This window comes from Zootoca vivipara, chromosome 6, assembly GCF_963506605.1.
Source record: "Zootoca vivipara chromosome 6, rZooViv1.1, whole genome shotgun sequence".
NCBI classification, from domain to species: Eukaryota; Metazoa; Chordata; class Lepidosauria; order Squamata; family Lacertidae; genus Zootoca; species Zootoca vivipara.
The window spans coordinates 24542796-24565622 of record NC_083281.1 but is presented as its reverse complement, the minus strand read 5'-3'; positions in this window follow the sequence as shown (position 1 = coordinate 24565622).

Sequence of the window (22827 nt, the reverse complement as noted above, 5' to 3'; positions counted from 1 at the left end):
TCAGAGAGATTACAAGAGAAGACAAGGGGGGAATCCCTGAGAAAAGAACACGAAGGAGGGTGACGAGAAAATGGAGGACTTATTTTAAGCTGAGTCAAGCAGAGACACTTATTTCTGTCGTGGAAGTGGGGATAAAGGGAGATTCAGCGGTGCAGCGAGTGGCGACATCTAGTGGACAATAAGTAACACCACTGAATAAATTTAACAACCAGCAGGAAGTGATTTCAGGACTTTTTACTTGAGACTGGCTGTATATTTGATCTCTGATTTTTATTGGGTATAGGAATATGCGCTGATGATACGATAGACATTCAATAAAGGGAACTCCCGGGTAAAGAAAGAAGGGCTAATTATAAACCTGAACCTCAGCAATTGTTTGGCAATTAAGATTGGACATAATTTAATTTGAATAATATGGGATCCAGAAGTGCGCAAGCTCTATCAACAAGAAGACAGTTGACAGAAAATGATCATGACAACTTGGCTGATATTAAAGAATTGATAACGGAAATGAATAAATCTCTGAATGATAAATGAGATTCGGTGAAGGCCAAATTGGAGAACAACTCGAAAATAATTTTGGAGATGACAGGCCAGATAAAAGATCTATATGGTAAGAATAAAGAAATGGAGAAGACAATGAAGGACCTAAGCGCCAAAGAGGAAGGCTGATAGCTGATGGCAAGGAATCAAAGAAAACACAAGAAAATGAAGAGAAGAAAAGACAAGATATTAAGAAAATGCAGGAGGAACTGGCTGGCCAACTTGCCATGGGCTAATCCATTAATAAAAAAATGTGAAATCATGGCAAAGTCTATAACAGAACACAATCCAATTATGACAAGAATTAAAAAGAGCTATGGACAAATTTGAAGATGGCGTCTAGATGAAAGAATTTTGGGTGATGAATTGTTTGTAGCTAAAGTGAGAGATTTGTTGAAGGAATTCTTCCAGAATAATGTCTTGGAAGAGATGGACTTAACTACAGCCTGGGATTTGAGCAAAGCCTATATCAGAGGAATGTATATCCAACAAAAGAGTAGACTTAGAAGGGAAAAAGGAGAAAGATTGGGAAAAAAGAGATAGAGTTGAAGGAGAAAGAGTTAGGGAAGAATCCAAAGGATGCAAATTTAGCAACACAAATTAAAATTCTACAAAATAATTTTAAAAATTTGATGGATGAAGAAATTGAAAATAAAATTAAATGGGCCAAACAAAGAACATTTGAATATGGGGGGAAAACAGGAAAAATGCTGGCGTGGCAATTGAGGAAAAGACAAAGTGAAAGGATAGTTACATCAATTAAGGAGGGAGAGAAGAAGTGGACAAATCCGGAAGATATACAAAGATGTTTTGTGAAATTTTATAAGAAATTATATAAGGAGAAAGAAGTAAATGAAAATAAATTAGAAGGTTATTTTAATAAACACAAAGCAAAGCAAGTTAATTCAGAGGAGAAAGATTTGTTAAATAAATTGGTGTCAAAACAAGAAATCTATACAGCTATTGCCAAACTTAAAATGGGGAAGACAGCAGGAACGGACGGCCTTCCTGGCTGACATTATAAATTATTTAAGGATGAATTGGTTGTGATATATCGAAAATTAGTAAATAAAATTTTGGAAGATTGGATAATGCCCAAAACATGGCAGGAAGCATATATAATTTTAATCCCAAAAGACAAAGAAGGAAATGTAGAAGTAGGAAACTTTAGACCAATCTCTCTCCTCAATATAGATTATAAAATCTTTGCAGAAATTTTGGCCAATAGAATAAAAGGGGTTTTAAATAGGATCATAGGACAGGAGCAACAGGGGTTTCTGTCAAAGAGAAAGATGTTTAACTATATGAGAATCTTTTTGAATTTATTGGAATATATTGATTGGAACCTGAGTAAAAGGGCAGCATTCATCTTTCTCGATGTGGAGAAAGCATTTGACAATCTGGCCTGGGGATTCTTGAAGAAAGCATTGAAGAAAATAGGGGTAAGGGGTATATTTTTGGAAGGAGTAAAAGCAATCTATAACAAACAAACAAACAAACAAACGGCCAGATTAATTATAAATTCTTCTTTCAGAAGAATTCGAGATATCTAAAGGTACTCGCCAAGGATGCCCACTGTCTCCACTATTGTTCATCTTATCGTTGGAATTTTTATTACAGGATATTAAAAAGGATGAGGAGATTAAGGGAATTTCAGTAGGGAGGGCTTTTGCAGATGACATTATAATAATGATGGAGGAACCAGTGGAAACAATAGTTAAGCTGAAAGATAAATTATCAAAATATGAAGAAGTAGCAGAATTTAAAGTTAATGGAAGGAAAACTAAAATAATTGTCAAAAATATGAGAAAAGAGGAAGTAAGTAAATTAAAAGGAATTACAGAATGGGAGATAGTGAATAAAGTGAGATATTTAGGAATAATGGTAACCCCAAATAATGTTAATCTATGATAATAATTATGCTAAAATTTGGACAAATATTAAGGAAGATTTTAGAGAGATGGAAAGGACTAAATTTGACGTTTTTGGGAAGATTAGCGGCAATAAAAATGATGGTATTACCCAAGATTTTATTTATATTTCAAATGCTGCCCATTAGGATTAAAAAAGAAACATTTGAGATTTGGAGAAGGGATTTTAAGCAAATTCATTTGGCAAGGAAAAAGGCTAGAATACAGTTTAGACTATTAACGGATACAAAACAAAGGGGTGGTCGGGGGGTTCCAAATTTGAAATTATACCACGCAGCGGCATGTTTTTGTTGGATGAAAGATTGGTTTTTGCTCGAGGACTGGGATTTATTAGAATTGGAGGGTTTCAGAAATGTAGGCGGCTGGCACGCATATCTATTAAAAGGAAAGGGGATTATAAAGGAAAGGGGCGTATAAGAATTTATTCGAGCCAAATATACCATGGTAGATCTCACCGCTGGAGATGACAGCAATGAATGGAGAGCCCAAAGGGGGAAAATAGCTAACCTATAAAGATCTATTACCGGTAGTAAAATAAAATGAGCAATTAGTGTTAAAGCCATACCAACAGATAGAACAGTATTGCATGAGCCGGCTACATTATCATCAAATACAAAGTTTATTTTATAAACATAAAGTAATAGGATTTTCAGAAAATAAATCTAAATTGCAAGAGTTATTGATAGAGAATTCGGTGAAACCATTGACCAAAATATATAAATTCTTTTTAGAATGGGATATGAAGGACGAGGAAGTAAAAAATGTGATGATAAGATGGGCACAAGATTTTGGCAGAATAATTAATAGGAAACAATGGGACAAATTGTGGAGGGTGGATATGAAATTTACAGCATGTATGAGAATCAGGGAAAACATGATGAAATTGACATATAGATGGCATTTGACGCCAGAAAAATTAGCAAAAATCTGTAAGAATAATTCGGATAAATGTTGGAAGTGTAAAGAAAAAATAGGTAATTATATCCATTGTTGGTGGAAATGACCTAAGGTTTTCAGATTTTGGTCAGAAATTTATGAAAAATTTAAGAAAATGCTGAAAATGACCTTCGAGAAAAAAGCAGAGATTTTTTTTATTAAGTTTAATACCTGATAATATCCCAAATGACAGAAAAAATATCCTCCTGTATGCGTGTGCAGCAGCCAGAATGCTATTGGCCCAAAATTGGAAGGGGGACAAAATCCCGTCAATCCACGAGTGGCATGTTAAGCTGGTTGAATTCATGAATTTAGCAAGAATGATGGTGGTAATTAGGAATAGCTCAAAACATAAACTAAAAGAGGAATGGAGGTATGTGGAAGAATATCTGTGTAAAGAAGGTATAAATGCGAAACTGGTGATTTGCTTAGACTGAGACTCACAAGAAAATAAATACAGAGTGAGGGTATTTAAAAGAGATACTTTAATTATATTAAATAAGGAAGAAGCTAAGTGAATGTAACATATTTGAAAAGGGAAGCGGTATTAAAATGATTGGAAGTTGTTCTTTTTCTTTTTTCCTTTTTCCTTTTCCTTTTCCTTTTTTTCTGTTTTGTTGTTGTTGCTTTCTCTCTTCTTCTTTCCTTGTTAGTTTTTTGTGTTCCTTTATATTTGGATGGAGTTTGATATGCTTTGATATGCTTTGCTATATCCATGTGTGCATTTGTTATGATTTGTGAATGTTTTAATAAGAAATAAAGCTTATTTTAAATCTTAAAAAATACCATCATAATAATGATACTACTACTACTACTACTACTAATAATAATTTATTTCTTTATACCCTGCCCATGTGGCTGGGTTTCCCGAGCCACTCTGGGAGACCCCCAACAGAATATTAAAAACATGATAAAACATCAAACATTAAAAACGTCCCTACAGGGCTGCCTTCAGATGTCTTCTAAAAGTCAGATAGTTGTTTTTCTCTTTGACATCTGATGGGAGGGCATTCCACAGGGCGGGTGCCACTGCCAAGAAGGCCCTCTGCCAGTTCCCTGTAGCTTCAATTCTCGTAGGGAGGGAACTGCCAGAAGGCCCTTGGACCTCAGTGTCCGGGATGGAAGATGGGGGTGGAGATGCTCCTTCTGGTATACTGGGTTGAGGCCGTTTAGGGCTTTAAAGGTCAGCACCAACACTTTGAATTGTGCTCGGAAATGTACTGGGAGCCAATGTAGGTCTTTCAGGACCGGTGTTATATGGTTTCAGCAGCCACTCCCAGTCACCAGGTCTAGCTGCCAGATTCTGGATTAATTGTATGCCACCATTACAGTCCATGACAGTGTCATCTAGTGAATACCGGTAGGCATAGAATGATTTCAATGGAAGAGCGATCCCATTGATAAGAAGCGCTAAACAACAATGTACTTTTCTGGAGCAGTCATACCATATCAGGCAAATTATTAGCTTGGGGCTCAGGGTTCAAAGGTTTGGCTGCTTCTGCTTTTTTAAAATTTTAAAACTTCAAACAAAGTTAAAGGTTGTAATCCAGCTTTGTCCATTGCTACAATACTACAAAATGATCACAAAAAGCATTAATTATACCAGTGCTTTCCCCTCTAAAAATGTTTAGGGGTACTCTCATTTTGACTCAAGAAAATCACCAAATTATAGGCTGCCATGGGGGGGGGGGTAGCAAAGGACCTGACAATTCACCATGCTAGAGAAGAAACTTAATAATTTTTAGTTTCTTCTCCTGTTAGATTCTTAAAATCTTTAGGGGTATGTGTACCCCTGCGTCCCCCCAGGAAAAAACCCACTGAATGATACATTACTGCCATGTTGGCTCATTTAGTGTTTTCAGTTGATATCTAACTCTACTTTCACTGATGTTTTTAAGCAGAGATTGGATGGCCATTTGTCATGGATGCTTTTGCTGAGATTTCTGCATTGCAGGGGGTTGGGCTAGATGACCCATGGGTCCCTTCCAGCTCTACAATGCTATGATTCTAACTCCCACAGTGGCTCATTAAAGGTTTTTAATCAATATATCCTGTTCATAAGCATTCTTCCAATGTTGATGGCATTAAAACTTTTTCATTAATAATAAAAGGAAAAGAAGAAGTCAAAATAGTGCCAAATGTATCTTTTTTGGAAATGCCTTTGGCCGCTCTACATGTGAGGTGTTCTGATAGAGATATGTTCCAGATATGGTTAACCTAAGCCTCAATTGGTCTATTAGAAGCTTCCTTCCGTTGCTGGGCAATAACTAGCTTGGCTGCTGTGAACAAGGAGGAAATAAATTCTTTAGATTTGAGAGTAGAATTTGGAATCACCTCTGGCTTCTATGGAATCTCAGGGGTGTTTGCTAATAGAAGTCAAGATGATAATGCTTCTGTCCCCTTTGAAGTCATGGAATCTTAAAGGCTTATACATCTGCTGTTGAGAGGTAGGCTGAACTTCCTTTTAACCACTGCTGACTTGAATCATCTTTTGAATACTCTTAAATACCTGCTTTTAACTGTGTTTTAGCAATCATTTTAATGTTCTGTTGTATGTTTTTGTAAACTGTTTAGAAGCTCTCTTAGCATCATGCGGCTTATAATATATAATAACAAATTCAATTTAAAAAACACTTTCAAACAGAGTTTCAGCCTTAGTGCAACATACTATTCAGTAACTGGATGTTTGTAACTTCTGGGGCTGGCATGCAAAAAAAAAAAAAAAAAAAAAAAAAAGCCTTCAGCTTCCCCCCCCCCCCCCCCGGCTGTCCTCAGGAAGGCCTGGAAAAAACCTGCTTCTCATGTCAAGTTTGTGGGTCAGCAGTGTGATGCAGCAGCTAAAAAAGCCAATGCAATTCTGGGCTGCATCAATAGGAGTATAGCATATAGATCTAGGGAAGTAATAGTACCACTGTATTCTGCTCTGGTCAGACCTCACCTGGAGTACTGTGTCCAGTTCTGGGCACCACAGTTCAAGAAGGATACTGACAAGCTGGAACGTGTCCAGAAGAGGGCAACCAAAATGGTCAAAGGCCTGGAAACGATGCCTTATGAGGAACGGCTTAGGGAGGTGGGTATGTTTAGCCTGGAGAAGAGAAGGTTAAGGGGTGGTATGATAGCCATGTTCAAATATATGAAAGGATGTCATATGGAGGAGGGAGAAAGGTTGTTTTCTGCTGCTCCAGAGAAGCAGACACGGAGCAATGGATTCAAACTTCAAGAAAGAAGATTCCACCTAAACATTAGGAAGAACTTCCTGACAGTAAGAGCTGTTCGGCAGTGGAATTTGCTACCAAGGAGTGTGGTGGAGTCTCCTTCTCTGGAGGTCTTTAAGCAGAGGCTTGACAGGCATATGTCAAGAATGCTTTGATGGTGCTTCCTGCTGCCTATGGTTCCTATGAACACAAATCCATCTTCCACAGTTATCCGTCTCTGGCAAGAAACCATGCAAGCTGTTGTTCCCAAGAGACATTGTATTATAGGAAATTTGCTTTGCAAAAAGGTGTACATTCAGAAAAACTGCAGAGAAACATGTTTATATCGGGAGAAATTCGCACTAAAATGCTGGTGGGTTTCCATGAGGACTTTTCAAAAAAACATACACTGATGTGGAAAGGGGGTGGTGGTGGTGGTAGTTTTGGGGCTGATTTTGTTTTTATAATGTATTTTGTGTTTTTATATAGTGAGCTCAGTATCCTACGCTGTGGCCAAATTTTGCACCTTAGCTCTTAAAAAACGTAAATCTCTTTTATTGAATAACATATTACAATTTGTCCTGCCCTCCGACGATGATATTGCTGCTACAGCTTTTAGTTAAATCTCTTGTTTTTTTATGGTGTTTTATTCCTCTGGACCTGTATTTTAAGTACTGTACATTTAATTAGTATATTGACTGTTAAAACCCCATATCAGTCATTTTTATTGTTTATGTAGAGAATTATGCAGAATTTCTGGTTTGATATGCTGGCTGTTTGCTGTAATAAACATTGACTGACTGACTGACTTTATATTGTGATTTTATGTTGTCACTGCCCTGAGACCTGCGGGTATCGGATGCCATACAAATTTAATAAATAATAATATTAAAATGTGGGGGACCAAATTCAGGATTGGAAAAAATGAGAGAAACTGAAATGGACAGATCTCCCCCATCACTCAGTACAGTGGTACCTCGGTTTATGAACTTAATCCGTTCTGGAAGTCCGTTTTTAAACCAAAACCTCTCTTAAACCGAGGTGTGCTTTCCCTAATAAGGCCTCCCGCTGCCACTGGCTTCCACCCTTCAGCTTCCGTTCTTAGACCGAGGTAAAGTTCGCAAAGCAGGACACTACTTCTGGTTTTGCAGAGTTTGTAAACCGAATAGTTTGGGGCTACCTTTGAAGGTGACCTGGAAACTACAAATAATCCAGAATGCGGCAGCTAGATTGGTGCCTGGGAACGGCTGCCGAGATCATATAACGCCGGTCCTGAAAGATATACATTGGCTCCCAGTGTGTTTCCAAGCACAATTCAAAGTGTTGGTGCTGACCTTTAAAGCCCTAAATGACCTTGGCCCAGTATACCTGCAGGAGTGTCTCCACCCCCATTGTTCTGCCCAGACACTGAGGTCCAGCTCCAAGGGCCTTCTGGCAGTTCCCTCCCTGCGAGAAGTGAGGTTCCAGGGAACCAGGCAGAGGGCCTTCTTGGTGGTGGCACCCAGCCTGTGGAACGCCCTCCCATCAGATGTCAAGAAAATAAACAACTATCTGACTTTTAGAAGATATCTGAAGGCAGCCCTGTTTAGGGAAGTTTTAATGTTTGATGTTTTATCGTGTTTTTAATATCCTGTTGGGAGCCGCCCAGAGGAACTTCTTCAAGATCCTCTGGGCATTTTACCCAGGTCAGCTGACTGGGTCCCCCCCACTGTTGTTTCAGGTCCTTTCAGCCAGGGTATTCAATTCACCTTGGACACAGTTTCTCTGGCTCTCCCCTTACCATCGCCATGCAGGATCTCCTGAAACTCTCCACCTTCTTTGCCCTCCTTACAACAGGTATGGAAGGATGGCTCACTCGCGGGAGATTTATTCCACTGGGGTAGCTGGGGTCAGATGCGAGTTGGCATCACGTGACTGGCAGGCATATATGACGGAAGGCGTTTCCAAGGTCTTTTTAATCTTTAATTATTATTTTTAAAATTTGATTTGATTTTTGATCAATTACGGGAAGACCAAAATTATGCAGTTTAAAAAGAGAGGAAACCCAAAAGACTATATAATTAGTGGACATCTAATATAGGAAGTGAAGCAGATTAATTATCTGGGGATTCTATTTAAAAATAACATGAACTGGAATGCACATATCTCTGTGGCAATAGCCAAGGCCAAAGGGACAGCCCACCATATCAAATCTCATTTTTTCTCCCCTGAAGGAAATAGATATATTCCAGCGGCACTGCAAGTAATTGATATGAAACTTTGCCCGCAACTTTTATATGGCGCCCCACTATGGATTTCAGGTGACCTCAAGAAGTTGGACAAATTCCATGCATCCCTCTTGAGGTCATTATTTGGACTTACAAACTCTGTTAAATATGAGTCAATATGCTGCGAGCTAGGAATACTACCTCTATCAATAAGAGCATGGCTGAGGACTTTGAAATACTGGATCTTCCTTCATAATAAAGCCCTATCTCCTAACTCTCTCCTTTACGACCTTCTAAGTGATAATATAAGCTATAACCTATCACTGACTTGCAGGAGAAAGTTGAACTCAATAGGACTAAAGATAACTGATTTTGAAAACGTTGACCCCAAAGACGTCTGGAAAATTATTAGAAAGACTCTTATAGGGAAAAGCACTCTCTACTTGAGATGGCGGGGCGCAGCACCTGCTCCCCATTACACCTGAACCTCCCAATGTGTAGAGACTTTAAAGGGGGATATATGGCAAACTTGAAGAGTCAGGAAGGGTGCAGGCTCTTCATGTTGGCTAGATTCAACGTGTTCCCCTCTATGGAGACAGAAGGAAGATATCTAGCTCTCCCAAAAGCCGAACGTTTATGTAAATGCGGGAAGAATGAACCAGATACATTGGACCACATTTTCTTTTCCTGTAATTACGGTATTAATGCGAGAAGATGATTGCTGGATGCTTTGCAGGTGGATGCCAACTATTCAGGGGTTATTGTCAGATAATAATGATGGAGTTACTTTAGTGGTGGCTGAGTTTTTGTGCTCGGTTTATGCAGAGAGATTGGGCCACTGTGGAGAGGACCAGGGGATGCTAATTGAAAATTGATATATTGTTCTAAAATATTACATCAATTAATATGTATTTTATTTAATGAAGTTTATAATGCGAATGTTTTATTCATAATTTTGTTCTGAAGCTTCTGAATTTGTCATGCCTAATAAAGGTTATTGATTTGATTTGATTTGATTTTTGTTTTTTAAAACCCCCAGCTTTGGAAGCAATTTAGAATACAGCATTAATAACCGTTTTCAATAAAGCTTAATCACACAAATAGGGTTAGTCATTTTTTAAAAAGGCCTGCCACCTTCCTCTTTCTCCAGGAGCATCTGTAACATGTGAAGTTTGTTCGAGCGAAGGATACATCTGCAATGGCACACGGAGGACCTGCCCTCCCGGGAAAGATACCTGCATGGTTGCATACTCCGAAAATACTCTACGTGAGTGGGATCGAGGTTATTGGAACATAGGAGGAGGAGTCAGAATGTTGGTCCACCTGGCTCAGTATGGTCTACGCTGACCTGTCCAGGATCTCAGACAGGGAGTCTTCCTCCAAGTCCTACCTGGAGATGCTGGGGAGGGAACCTGGGATTTTCTGCATCCACAGCAGGTGGTCTACCACTGAGCTACGACCCTTCCCCTCAGGACAAGTGGGCACAGGACAGGGTCAGCCAAGGACACTGACTGTTAGGGCAGGGATTGCATGTTGGACAGGTCCTTGTCTCATCTTATCTTCAGTAATCACCTCAATGAACAAACTGGTTGAGTCATGCATCTACTGCGCTAACTGCCCATTAGTTTTCAGGCCCAATTCAAAGCGCTGGTTTGGACCTATCGAGCATTAAACAGCTCAGGACTGCAATACCTCATGGACTGACAACGGACACTGTGGTCATCATCTGAGGCCCTTCTTCATGAGGCTCCTTTGTGAGAGGTCAGAAGGGCAGCAACATGAGAATGGGCCTTTTCTGTGGTTGCTCCCCACTTGCGGAAGTCCGCTCACTCTTCTTGTTTAAATGTTTCTTTGGTTGTCCTTGAATCTTCACGACACACTTGCTACACTGGTTTAGAGTGTTGGAAGGGACACGGGTGGTGTTGTGGTCTAAACCACTGAGCCTCTTCGGCTTGCTGATTGGAAGTTCGACAGTTCGAATCCCCTTGATAGGGGTGAGCTCTCTTTGCTTTAAGCCAGCTCCTGCCAACCTAGCAGTTTGAAAGCACACCAGTGCAAGTAGATAAATAGGTACCGCTGAAGCAGGAAGGTAAACGGCATTTCTGTGAGCCCCACAACCCCATAGTCGCCTTTGATGGGACTTAACTGTCCAGGGGTTCTTTACCTTTTTATCTAGAGTATTGGACTAAGGCTGGGGAGACCAAAAAAGCTTATTGGGTGATCTTGGCCCGATCTCTCAGTCTAAGCTTCCTTACATGGATGTCATGAGCTCTGAATGAAGCAAACCACGGCGGCTGACTTGAGTTCCTTGGAGGAACAGGTGCGATATACTTAATGTAGGAAAGAAAGAAAGGAAAAAGAAAGAAAGAAATGTGGTGAAATCAGATTGACCCACTCCCTCTCATCCATTGTAGGTGGAAAAGCTGAACGCAGTGTAGACAAAGAGTGCGTCACTGAGGACGACTGTGCCAATGCTGCTATGGAATTGTACTTTGGACCTGGGAAAGCTTTAAGGACAGTTGCCTTCTGCTGCAATGAGAAGTTCTGTGGCACAGTTAAACCTAACTGTATGTCTATCATTTGTTGGTGTGTGTGTGTGTGTGTGTGTTTGATCCTCTCCCCATGCTTCTTCCCCCATCATGGAATCTCAGATTCAAACCCTGACCTTTCCAGATAGGAAGCAAAATATCTTCAAAATACCAATTTCTTTCTATCTAGAGCTGAAAGCAAAACACTGCCTCTCCAAACTGCTTGCATTGCAGCCTGAGGCTGTGTTCTTGGGGAGAGAATGGCTTAAACATCCTTTCTCTTCAGTGCTTGAGAACCAAGAGCTAACTCTCATGCCCAAAATGGAGACCTGTAACACAATCCTTTCTTGTGTGATCTAAGTTAAACACCTCGTGACAGAGCTAGCAGAGCTGCATTCTCAGTTAATCATTTCCTGTTAGGCTCTTTGCAACTCTTTTGCTTAGCTTCAGTGGACAAACGTTTCCATATTGTGCTGTCAGCGGTACACAGACAGACATATAGAGTTATTTTCTATTTCAATTGTACAATTAAACAATTTACTTATCAGTAGAATGCTGGAGGCAGGGACCCTGTGCAAAAATAGCAAGGAGTCCTCAACCCTCTGCAACCACAGACCACTAACCTCTGACCCTGTCCCATGAAAACACCTCTGATGTGCACTGTCAATGACTCCCTCTGGAGGACCTTTCCAGACAGCTTGCCAGTTTGCAGAGGAAGAAATGTCCATTTGCAGGCACAGTTTGAATCCAATCCAAACATCATCATCATCATTCATACCCCGCCCATTTGAATGGGTTTCCCCAAGTGCTCTGGGTGGCTTCCAGCAGAATATGAAAACATAATAAAATGTCAAGCATTAAAAACTTCCCGATACAGGGCTGCCTTCGACAATCTTACTCGGCTACGAGTGATTGCCAAAGATCATCTAAAAGTTGTGTAGTTCTTTATCTCCTTGACATCTGATGAGAGGTCTACCACCGAGAAGGCCCTCTGCCTGGTTCCCTGTAACTCATGGCGGTCAGGGGAGGTCCTGTCTGCCACTCTTACCAAACAGCCTTTAAACATGGAGTTGGGGTTTAATCTGGAAGGTTACTAGCTGCTGGCGGATGCCTCCTTCAAGAGTGAACCCCATCCCCTGTCAAAATTTATTTAGCATTGCTTTTGCCCACCGGTGGCTGGCGCCATTTTGGACTGAGCATTGGCAGCGGAATGTCAGGATTGTGCCCCCCCCCGGGCGCAGCAGAAGGGTCAGTTTTGGAAATTGTGCAAGGAGCTGACTCTTCAGCTGAGAGCTGTCTGTGTGAGTAAGAGAACAAAGCCCACACCCCTTCCTTCCCAGGCAAGACACTGTTAGCTCTCAGGGTGAAAGGAGAGTTGGAAGGCAGCCAGAGCGGGGGGTGGGGGGTAGGCCAGGTTTCAGTCCCTGTACTAGGAGATTGGAGAGGCTCAGAGAGTTGCTGAAGGGGAGGAGGAGAAAGGCAGAGTTCTGGCATCCTTCCTGTTGGGGAAGGGATTCTGAGTCAGTCTGAACAACTCCTTTGCCGAGAGAGGGCGGGAAGTTTTGCTGTGGAGATGTTTTTCCCCCTCTTTGTAAACAAACGTACATAAAGCTTTGTAAATAAACGTACATAAAGTCTCCGTAAGCAGGGCCGTCTTTAGCATATGCACTGCCGGGGTGCAAAGAGCCGCGCAGTGCCTGCAAATTACGTTTAGCCACCCCCACATTTTTTTGGGGGGGGGGTGAACGCAAAGTTGTTGAGCTTTTCTTGGGAGAGGGTGGAAATAAGTGTTTTTGTTCTTCGGGAATATTCGGGAATATTTGACACCACGGAGTAAGTAACAGAGCAACGGAGGAGGGGGGCAGGGACTTTCGCTCCATCGCTTTTCACTGCCACTGATTGAGAAGGACCGGTATACAGTAGGTATACATTTTGTGCCACTCAGAATTCGGCGCCCGGGTGCCCTGCAGCCCTTGGACCCCTTGGGTAAGGACGGCCCTGCTTATGGAGACTCATTACTGCTTAGCAGGCTGGTTGCATGCCAGGGATCATTAGGCTGAAGTCAGAATGGAGCATGCCATCAGCCTCCAAAGCTGTAAACTCTGAGCTGCCTCTTCCAGATCCTTGAATGTTTCTACACTTGTTTTCAGTGCCACCATTAGAAGGGGATTTTAATGGAAAGCAGTGCCCTGCCTGCCACGAATGGTCAAACACATGCAAAGAGGAGGTGGTGAATTGCACGGGAGCCAACATATACTGCTTTGCTATATCTGCACACCTGTATTCTGGTAAGTGCAACCCCAGATGCAGCAAGACCTGGGACCCCAAATCCTCCTTTCCACCTATTTTCACATAGGATCATGTGTAAACAGAGCCATGCTTATTTAAGGCACATTCTTCAAGACATGAGTTTTTATATCAAACAAAATACCCACCTCTAATTCTCTTCTTTAAATTGCTTCCATTGCATTTGCTTCTTACGTGAATGCTTTGATCTCATTTTGCAACACAAACGTTTGTCTTTCGGAATTGGCACCTTGCTGAATTTCACTATGCAGTTCTCTAACCAAGGCGTGTGTACAAAAATGCATTCTGTTAGGGTAATTTGCTGCTTTATTATTATTATTACTAGTGTATTTCAGCCCGTTCAATAACGGGCGCTAGAACATCCCGGGGTTCGGAGAAGCGCTTGCGCAGCGCTTCTCCGAACCCTGGGACCTGTCCTTGCTGTCGGCGATGGGACCCTTGGTCTGACCTAGTGCAGCAGTTCTTGTGTTCCTAGGCAGCAATGATTTCTAGAAGAGTTTCACCAGAAGTGCGAGGGCAGCTGTGCCATTAAAGATCAAGGGACCATTGATAGCCCCACCAGGTTTGGGGGCTCTTGCATTAGCTCAGCATTACATTAGCAATTTATTTCAAATTATAAATTCATTATAGTGAGAGAAGAACAGAGTGTGGGACACATTTAGAGGAGGAGTTCTTTGCATAATTTGCCTCCTGTAATGTGCAACTTTATTCTTGGATGCCAAAACCCATGATTGCAACGTGGTGGATTTTTTTTTAAAAGCAAACTCTTTTATTTTCCAATATGTACTGTATGAATACAAAATACAAAAAAGAAGAAATACAAAAACTTTCCAACCGAAATACAGAGTCAACTTATAAAATAAACGGGCGCTAGAACATTCGGCCTTTTTCGGTGGCCTTTTTCAATTTTGGGCCTGTTAGTGAGGAGAAGCCGGGGCCTCGATTTTTTGGTCGTCCCGGATTCCTCCTCAGGCCCTTGGGCACGTTGAGAGAGGGCCCGCCCTGCTTAGGAGCCTTGCTGCCTGCTCCTGCCTTCCACCTGATGGCCTCTGTTTTAACTGCTTATTGAGCCAGTGCAGGGCAGAGGGGTGGGGGTGGGGTGGGGAGAGCGCGCGCGTGTGTGTGTGCAGTCTCTGCGTCCAATCCCTGTGTCCCTGGGGCACATGCTCAGTAGCGCGGAAAACGGGACACAGGGAATCTGGACGCAGAGACACAGGGACTTTATTATATAGGACTAGTGTCATTCAGCCCATTTAATAAATGGGCGCTAGAACATTCGGCCTTTTTCGGTGGCAGCGGCGCGTGGGGGGCTTTTATTCCTTGTCTAATTGATTGTTCCTCCCCCTCCCTTTGATCCTTAATTTATCCCTAATTTTCTCCCCCCCCCCGTTCCCAAACCCCAAGCCAAAGCCCCCCCCTTTTACCTTTACAACCCGGGCTCGGCTGGGGGGTGCGGGGGGTATTTCTTCCTTTACCCCCTCCGAAGCTTGTGTTTGGAGTGCGGATCCCTCCCCACCCTGTTTTCGCGCGCTTTTTGTGCCTGCCGTTTGGTTCCTAATTTTTCCTTGTCAACAGCGCTGCTGCTGCCAGGGCCCAGTGGCCGAATTCTGGCTCCTGGACGGCCCGGGCGGCTGCTCCGGGGTGTACACCCAGTTTTTCGGGGGGTGGCTCCCGCTACTTTTGTTGGCCTCCGCGGCTGTTTTTCAGTCACCTGCTGCGTCCGGGAGGGAGCTTTGCTGTCCGGGGGGCTTGCGCCCGCCCCGGCACTTTCTGAGGGTCCCACGGTTGGCGCTGAGCATTCGGTGGCCTCCCCGCTCCTTTCCTGGCTGTTCCGGCCCAGCGGGGGTCTCCCGGTTGCTTGCGCTGTTTGGGCCTCAATTTCGGGCCTGTTAGTGAGGAGAAGCCGGGGCCTCGATTTTTTGGTCGTCCCGGCTTCCTCCTCAGGCCCTTGGGCACGTTGAGAGAGGGCCTGCCCTGCTTAGGGGGCCTTGCTGCCTGCTCCTGCCTTCCACCTGGTGGCCTCTGTTTTAACTGCTTATTGAGCCAGTGCAGGGCAGGGGGGTGGGGTGGGGTGGGGAGAGCGTGTGTGTGTGTGTGTGTGTGTGTGTGTGTGTGTGTGCAGTCTCTGCGTCCAATCCCTGTGTCCCTGGGACACATGCTCAGTAGCGCGGAAAACGGGACACAGGGAATCTGGACGCAGAGACACAGGGACTTTATTATATAGGATTATTGGCAAAATTGCATGCAAATGTGTGTGTGTTGGGAGAAACATACTAAATTTTTGATGTGTTTTCATGGGGGATGTTAAAAAAACACACAAAGTGATATGAAAATGTGGAGATCTGGATTTAAGATTGGAGAAAAGAGAAACTGAAATTGACATACTTGCTCATCCCCATGGGATTGCTAGCCATTTTTTTGAGCTCCATTCCATAAGTACCAGATTTGTTTAGTAGCAAGGACAGGGTAAATTTCATCTAGATGGGATTTACTGGTTTGGAGAATAGCTGGAAGAAATTAACATCTTCTCCTGTCTTCCATTTCCAGGAAAAGTTGTGGACAGGACCCTTAAAGGCTGCACTAGTGAGTTTGTCTGCACCTCAATGAAAACTGGCCGCACTCCCATGTTGGGGGGTTCTGATGAGCTCAGGAAGGCAGAATGTTCACCAGATGTTTCTCGGGGAGCTCAGTGCTCTGATCTCCTTCTTCCAACCTTCTCTGGGCTCCTGCTCCTGAAGATCCTCTCATAAGAGGCACTTGCATGGGATGGCATCAGCTCTGTATTCAATCGAGTCTTCCTTCTATCTATAGGTGACTTTTTCCAACTGCAATTAGGCCTTCTGGAGGAATTTTCTCTGATTCACAGAGTGAAAATAAACCTCAGGTTGAAATCAATTGCAAATTGAATTGTAATTCTTTTTTTTTTGTTGTTAATTGTAATTTGTGTCAAGACCCCCATTGTTCAGCCTGAACATTGAGATCCAGCTCCGAGGGCTTTCTGGCAGTTTCCTAACTGTGAGAACAGTTTCATTTCATAGGCCCCTAGGATGCATAAAGTTGCTTCTTTGTGGTGCGAGTCAAATCCACAGCCCAAAGTTGGCACCCATAACTCAGCTACATACAGTTTTAAAGTGAAGTTTGGAAGAGGACTGAAGTGTCAACCATGGCAACATTGAAGTTGTGTAAGGAGCTTGATCGTTACAGTTGTGTCAGCACATCATCATAGGAGGGGGGTGGGTGAATCACCAAGGGCTCAGTCCTGGCTTTTTGTGTGTGGTGGCAGGGTGTTATTGACAGACTTTGGTGGTCTGCCCCATGTGGCTATAGGGCTGTATTCTCACTTGACGGGTCTCAAGTCATCTAAGTTTGGTACTTGAATGAGCAGCTAGGGCTGACCAATGGCAGAGTGAATTGTCAGTTCCCCACAGTTGTCTGGTTGATTCCATGCCAAGGAAGGCACCCGTCTGTTGTGGTGACTTATGGTTCTGTCACTTTAAGAGATGTGGAATCTTAAAGGCCTATGTGTCAGTTACTGGAGGTAGGTTGAACAGGAGTTTAAATGCAGTTCCTTTTCATAACAACAGAAGGACCTGAGAAGAACCCTACTGAGTCAGTGGAGAGCAGACTTCCACAAGAGGTGGTAGACTCTCCTTGCTCAGAGGGTTTTAAGCAGAGGTTGGATGGCCACCTGCTATGGGTGATTTAGTTGAGATTCCTGCACTGCAAAGGGGTTGGACTGGATGACCCTTGGTGTCCCTTCCAACTCTACAGTTCTACAAGTGTAGGATAGACCAAAAGCATACCTAGCCCCTTCTTTGTTATACTAACTACAGGTAAGGAGACACAGGTAGCCTACTGGAGAATTTCTTTTCTTTTCCTTTACAGTGGGGTAAACAGTTGTTATTGTTGTTTAGTCGATGAGTCATGTCTGACTCTTCGTGACCCCATGGAAGAGCATGCCAGGGGTAAATAGGGCCAGGACCAAATTGAGGTCGCTCAGGGTTGGCATCAGTAGTTGGCACTGTTAGGCAACTGTTGAGGCTCATGCCTGTTTGGGAACCCACTGCTGATTCCCAGAGCATCCTGGTTCTGCTCTCTCTCCTTACTGCCTCCCCCACGGTTCCCCTGCCCTCTCTGAGCATTCCAGCAATGTCCAGGGGAAGGACATGAGATAGCTGTTTCCACCTGCTTTGTGCTCTCTTGCGTGGATTAGGGCCAGAGGGCATATGAATGGGCAGAGAAAGGAGGAGGTAGGGAAGGAAGGGGCAGAAATTGGGCTAAGCTTGCATTTATAGGCAGACCTTTCTAATTCACAAATCATGAGCTACCACCATCATTTGAAATTCACCCTTCTCTGCTAATTGGCTGTGTTCCACCTAGAAAAGCTGTCTAAGAGGGGATTTACGGGTAGGTTGGATTGGACAAAAAAAAACCCACACAGAAGAACGATTTTCTCTCAAATCTCATTTGCTGCTCATCTCAAAAGCTGTGATAAGAGAGGAGATAACATCTAGAGGATTTGATGGGAAAAGATCGGGAATAGAATGGATTACGAGGAAGATTTGGACATTAGAACTAGGATGGCAGGGCGAAACGTTATTTAGAATCCCTTTATTCTGAAGCATGGGAAGTCAAAATATTGTATGATTTGGCATAATATTCTGTTTAATTGATTGTATTTGTATAATTTGAAATAATTGATGTGTTATAATTGATTTGTAATTGGAAAATTTAATAAAAATTGTTTATTAAAAAAATGAAATTCCCCCTTCTCTGAATTTTGCAATGCAATTCCCCCAGCCAAGTAATGTGTGGGGAAATGCATAAAAAACAAAAAATGCACTCAGGAATGCATATATTGGTGACTGGAACATTAAGAAAATGTGTTACATTGGGGGAAACTGATCTGCTCAATGAATTGAATGAATGAATGAATGAATAAATGCATGCATGTGAGGAGAAAATCACAATAAACGCTGCTAAATTTTCATGTGTGTGTGTGAGAGAGAGAGAGAGAGAGAGAGAGAGATGTGGAAATGTCCAGAACTGAACTTAAGAATAGTAAAATGAGAAATCGAAATTGACAGATTTGGGCCCATCACTAGAAGGAGGTACACTCACTCAGAGAGGGAGGTGGCGGGGATGGGGAGGGAGTTGAAGGCACCTCACTCAACAACACAGTGATAGAGCATCTTTTCCCCATGCAGAAGATCCCAAGTTCAGTTTCCAGGAACTTATAGGTAGAGCTGGGAATGTCTCACCAAACTGTGGGAGGCAGTGGAAGACAGGAGTGCCTGGCGTGCTCTGGTCCATGGGGTCACGAAGCGTCAGACACGACTAAACAACAACAAGGGAACCGCATAGCAGACCAATAAGCCTGCATGATGGTCAACAATCCATTAGAAAAATCTCCTGCTCAAGCCCCACTAAAATAAAGAAGATCTGCACAAGTACATTGCTCCATTTCAGAACACTTATGCCCAAGGAAAGAGCCCCTTTTGAGTTATAAATAGGTAAAGTGTCAAAGGTATACAATGGGCTCCTTGTTATGTTCAATGCCACATTCGCACCATCTATTTAAAGCAGTATCATACCACTGCAAAAAGGCATGGCTTCTCCCAAAGGATTCTGGGAGCTGCAGTTTGTTAAGAGTGCTGAGAGCTGTTAGGAGACCCTCTATTGCCCTCAAAGAGCTACAGCTCCCAGAGTAGTTTAACAATCAATCCTTCTTCATGGGGAACTCTGAAACTAGAAGCACAGGAAAGAGAAGGCATAGATAAAGCAAAAAGTCAAAGTCTTAGACTTCTCAATACCACCACAGTGAGAAACGAAGTTTCTTACAAGGTGGAAGAAATATAATAAAGGGAGAGGTCTATATATTATGATTTATATTGTGATTTCATTCTGTGAACCACCCTGAGACCACCAGGTATAGGGCAGTATATAAATTAGGAGGAGGAGGAGGAGGAGGAGGAGGAGGAGGAGGAGGAGAAGAAGAAGAAGAAGAAGAAGAAGAAGAAGAAGAAGAAGAAGAAGAAGAAGAAGAAGAAGAAGAAGAAGAAGAAGAAATCCTCACTGATACTTACGGTACCTGCCAAGAAGGAAAAAGCAGAGGTGAAACTGCTTAAGTAAAAAGCAAATTTCCAGAAGGATGTGTGGAGTCTGACTTCCGATCAACTTGGAGCCCAAATACCACTACAGCAATTGTTGTTGTTGTTGTTTAGTTGTTTAGTCGTGTCCGACTCCGAGTGACCCCATGGACCAGAGCATGCCAGGCACTCTTGTCTTCCACTGCCTCCCGCAGTTCGGTCAGACTCATGTTGGTAGCTTTGAGAACACTGTCCAACCATCTCGTCCTCTGTTGTCCCCTTCTCCTTGTGCCCTCCATCTTTCCCAACACCAGGGTCTTTTCCAGGGAGTCTTCTCTTCTCATGAGGTGGCCAAAGTATTGGTGTCTCAGCTTCAGGATCTGTCCTTCAAGTGAGCACTCAGGGCTGATTTCCTTCAGGATGGATAGGTTTGATCTTCTTGCAGTCCATGGGACTCTCAAGAGTCTCCTCCAGCACCATAATTCAAAAGCATCAATTCTTCGGCGATCAGCCTTCTTTATGGTCCAGCTCTCACTTCCATACATCACTACTGGGAAAACCATAGCTTTAACTATACGGACCTTTGTCGGCAAGGTGATGTCTCTGCTTTTTAAGATGCTGTCTAGGTTTGTCATTGCTTTTCTCCCAAGAAGCAGGCGTCTTTTAATTTCGTGACTGCTGTCACCATCTGCAGTGATCAAGGAGCCCAAGAAAGTAAAATCTCTCACTGCCTCCATTTCTTCCCCTTCTATTTGCCAGGAGGTGATGGGACCAGTGATAAGAAGCGCTAAACAACAATGTACTTTTCTGGAGCAGTCATACCATATCAGGCAAATTATTAGCTTGGGGCTCAGGGTTCAAAGTTTTGGCTGCTTCTGCTTTTTTAAAATTTTAAAACTTCAAACAAAGTTAAAGGTTGTAATCCAGCTTTGTCCATTGCTACAATACTACAAAATGATCACAAAAAGCATTAATTATACCAGTGCTTTCCCCCCTAAAAATGTTTAGGGGTACTCTCATTTTGACTCAAGAAAATCACCAAATTATAGGCTGCCATGGGGGGGGGGTGTAGCAAAGGAACTGGCAATTCACCATGCTAGAGAAGAAACAATAATTTTTAGTTTCTTCTCCTGTTAGATTCTTAAAATCTTTAGGGGTATGTGTACCCCTGCGTCCCCCCAGGAAAAAACCTACTGAATGATACATTACTGCCATGTTGGCTCATTTAGTGTTTTCAGTCGATATCTAACTCTACTTTCACTGATGTTTTTAAGCAGAGATTGGATGGCCATTTGTCATGGATGCTTTTGCTGAGATTTCTGCATCACAGGGGGTTGGGCTAGAGATGACCCATTGGTCCCTTCCAGCTCTACAATGCTATGATTCTAACTCCCACAGTGGCTCATTAAAGGTTTTTAATCAATATATCCTGTTCATAAGCATTCTTCCAACGTTGATGGCATTAAAACTTTTTTTATTATTAATAAAAGGAAAAGAAGAAGTCAAAATAGTGCCAAATGTATCTTTTTTGGAAATGCCTTTGACTGCTCTACATGTGAGGTGTTCTGATAGAGATATGTTCCAGATATGGTTAACCTAAGCCTCAATTGGTTTATTAGAAGCTTCCTTCCATTGCTGGGCAATAACTAGCTTGGCTGCTGTGAACAAGGAGGAAATAAATTCTTTAGATTTGAGAGTAGAATTTGGAATCACCTCTGGCTTCTATGGAATCTTAGGGGTGTTTGCTAATAGAAGTCAAGATGATAATGCTTCTGTCCCCTTAGAAGTCATGGAATCTTAAAGGCTTATACATCTGCTGTTGAGAGGTAGGCTGAACTCGGGTTAAAATGCAGTTATTTTCTTTTCACAAGAACAGAAGGACTTGAGAAGAGCCTTAATGAATACCTAGTTTGGCACCCTCTTTTCCACCGTGGCTAATCTGTGTGTCCCTGGAAACACAAAAGCTTCCAGATAGACTCAGCCCACAAGCAGGGCATGAGCACTTTTTCCTTTTCCCATTCCCAGATGACTACTCAAAGGTGTGCTGCCCTGATACTGGTGGAAATATGTGACCATAATAGCTAGTGCCCATTGATAGCTTTACCCTCCCTGAATTGGTTTAATCCCTGTTCAAATCCATCTAAATCGATGGTTATACCCACATCTTTGGGCAGCAGATGCCATAGTCTGATGATACACTGTTTGAAAAAGGACTTATCCTCTTGTCTTCTCCTGAATCTTTTCTTCCTCCAGGTCATAGCTGCCAAGTTCTCCCTTTTTTAAAGGGAAAATAGGCTTCCTTGTGAGAAAAGGGAAAACTTGGCAGCTATGCTCCAGGTACTAAACCAGGGGTCAGCAAACTTTTTCAGCAGGGGGCCGGTCCACTGTCCCTCAGACCTTGTGGGGGGCCAGACGATATTTTTTTAAAAAAATTGAATGAATTCCTATGCCCCACAAATAACCCAGAGATGCATATTAAATAAAAGGATATATTTTACTCATGTAAAAACACCAGGCAGGCCCCATAAATAACCCAGAGATGCATTTTAAATAAAAGGACACATTCTACTCATGTAAAAACATGCTGATTACCGGACCGTCCGCGGGCCGGATTTAGAAGGCGATTGGGCCGCATCCGGCCCCCGGGCCTTAGTTTGGGAACCCCTGTACTAAACATTAGGTATGAGAGGAACAAAAACCTCTCTCAGGATGCAAACACTTCTCAGTTTTCTTTTTCTTTTTTTGGTGACACATACTTATCATTAGTGAAGATGGCTGTAGCTCAGTGTTAGAGCTACAGATGGGAAGGCCTGGGGGGAAAAAAACCCAGAAAAATCGGGGTGGGGGGGGACCGGTGACCGGGACCAGGTTTCCTCCCATTTTCCCCCAAAGCCATTTCCCCCCTGAAAAAAATAAATAGTTTGATATAGTTTGAATATTCCACACACTTTTTTTTCATTTTCCGTGAAAATTCCAATTCCAATTATTCCTCTTAAATCATGGAACTTGGCACGCTGACGGGGATGGCATCAGGGAGTTCTGGGCCATCCACGGGGCTTTCCACCCAGTGCCCCCGGCCTCTCCTTTGGGAC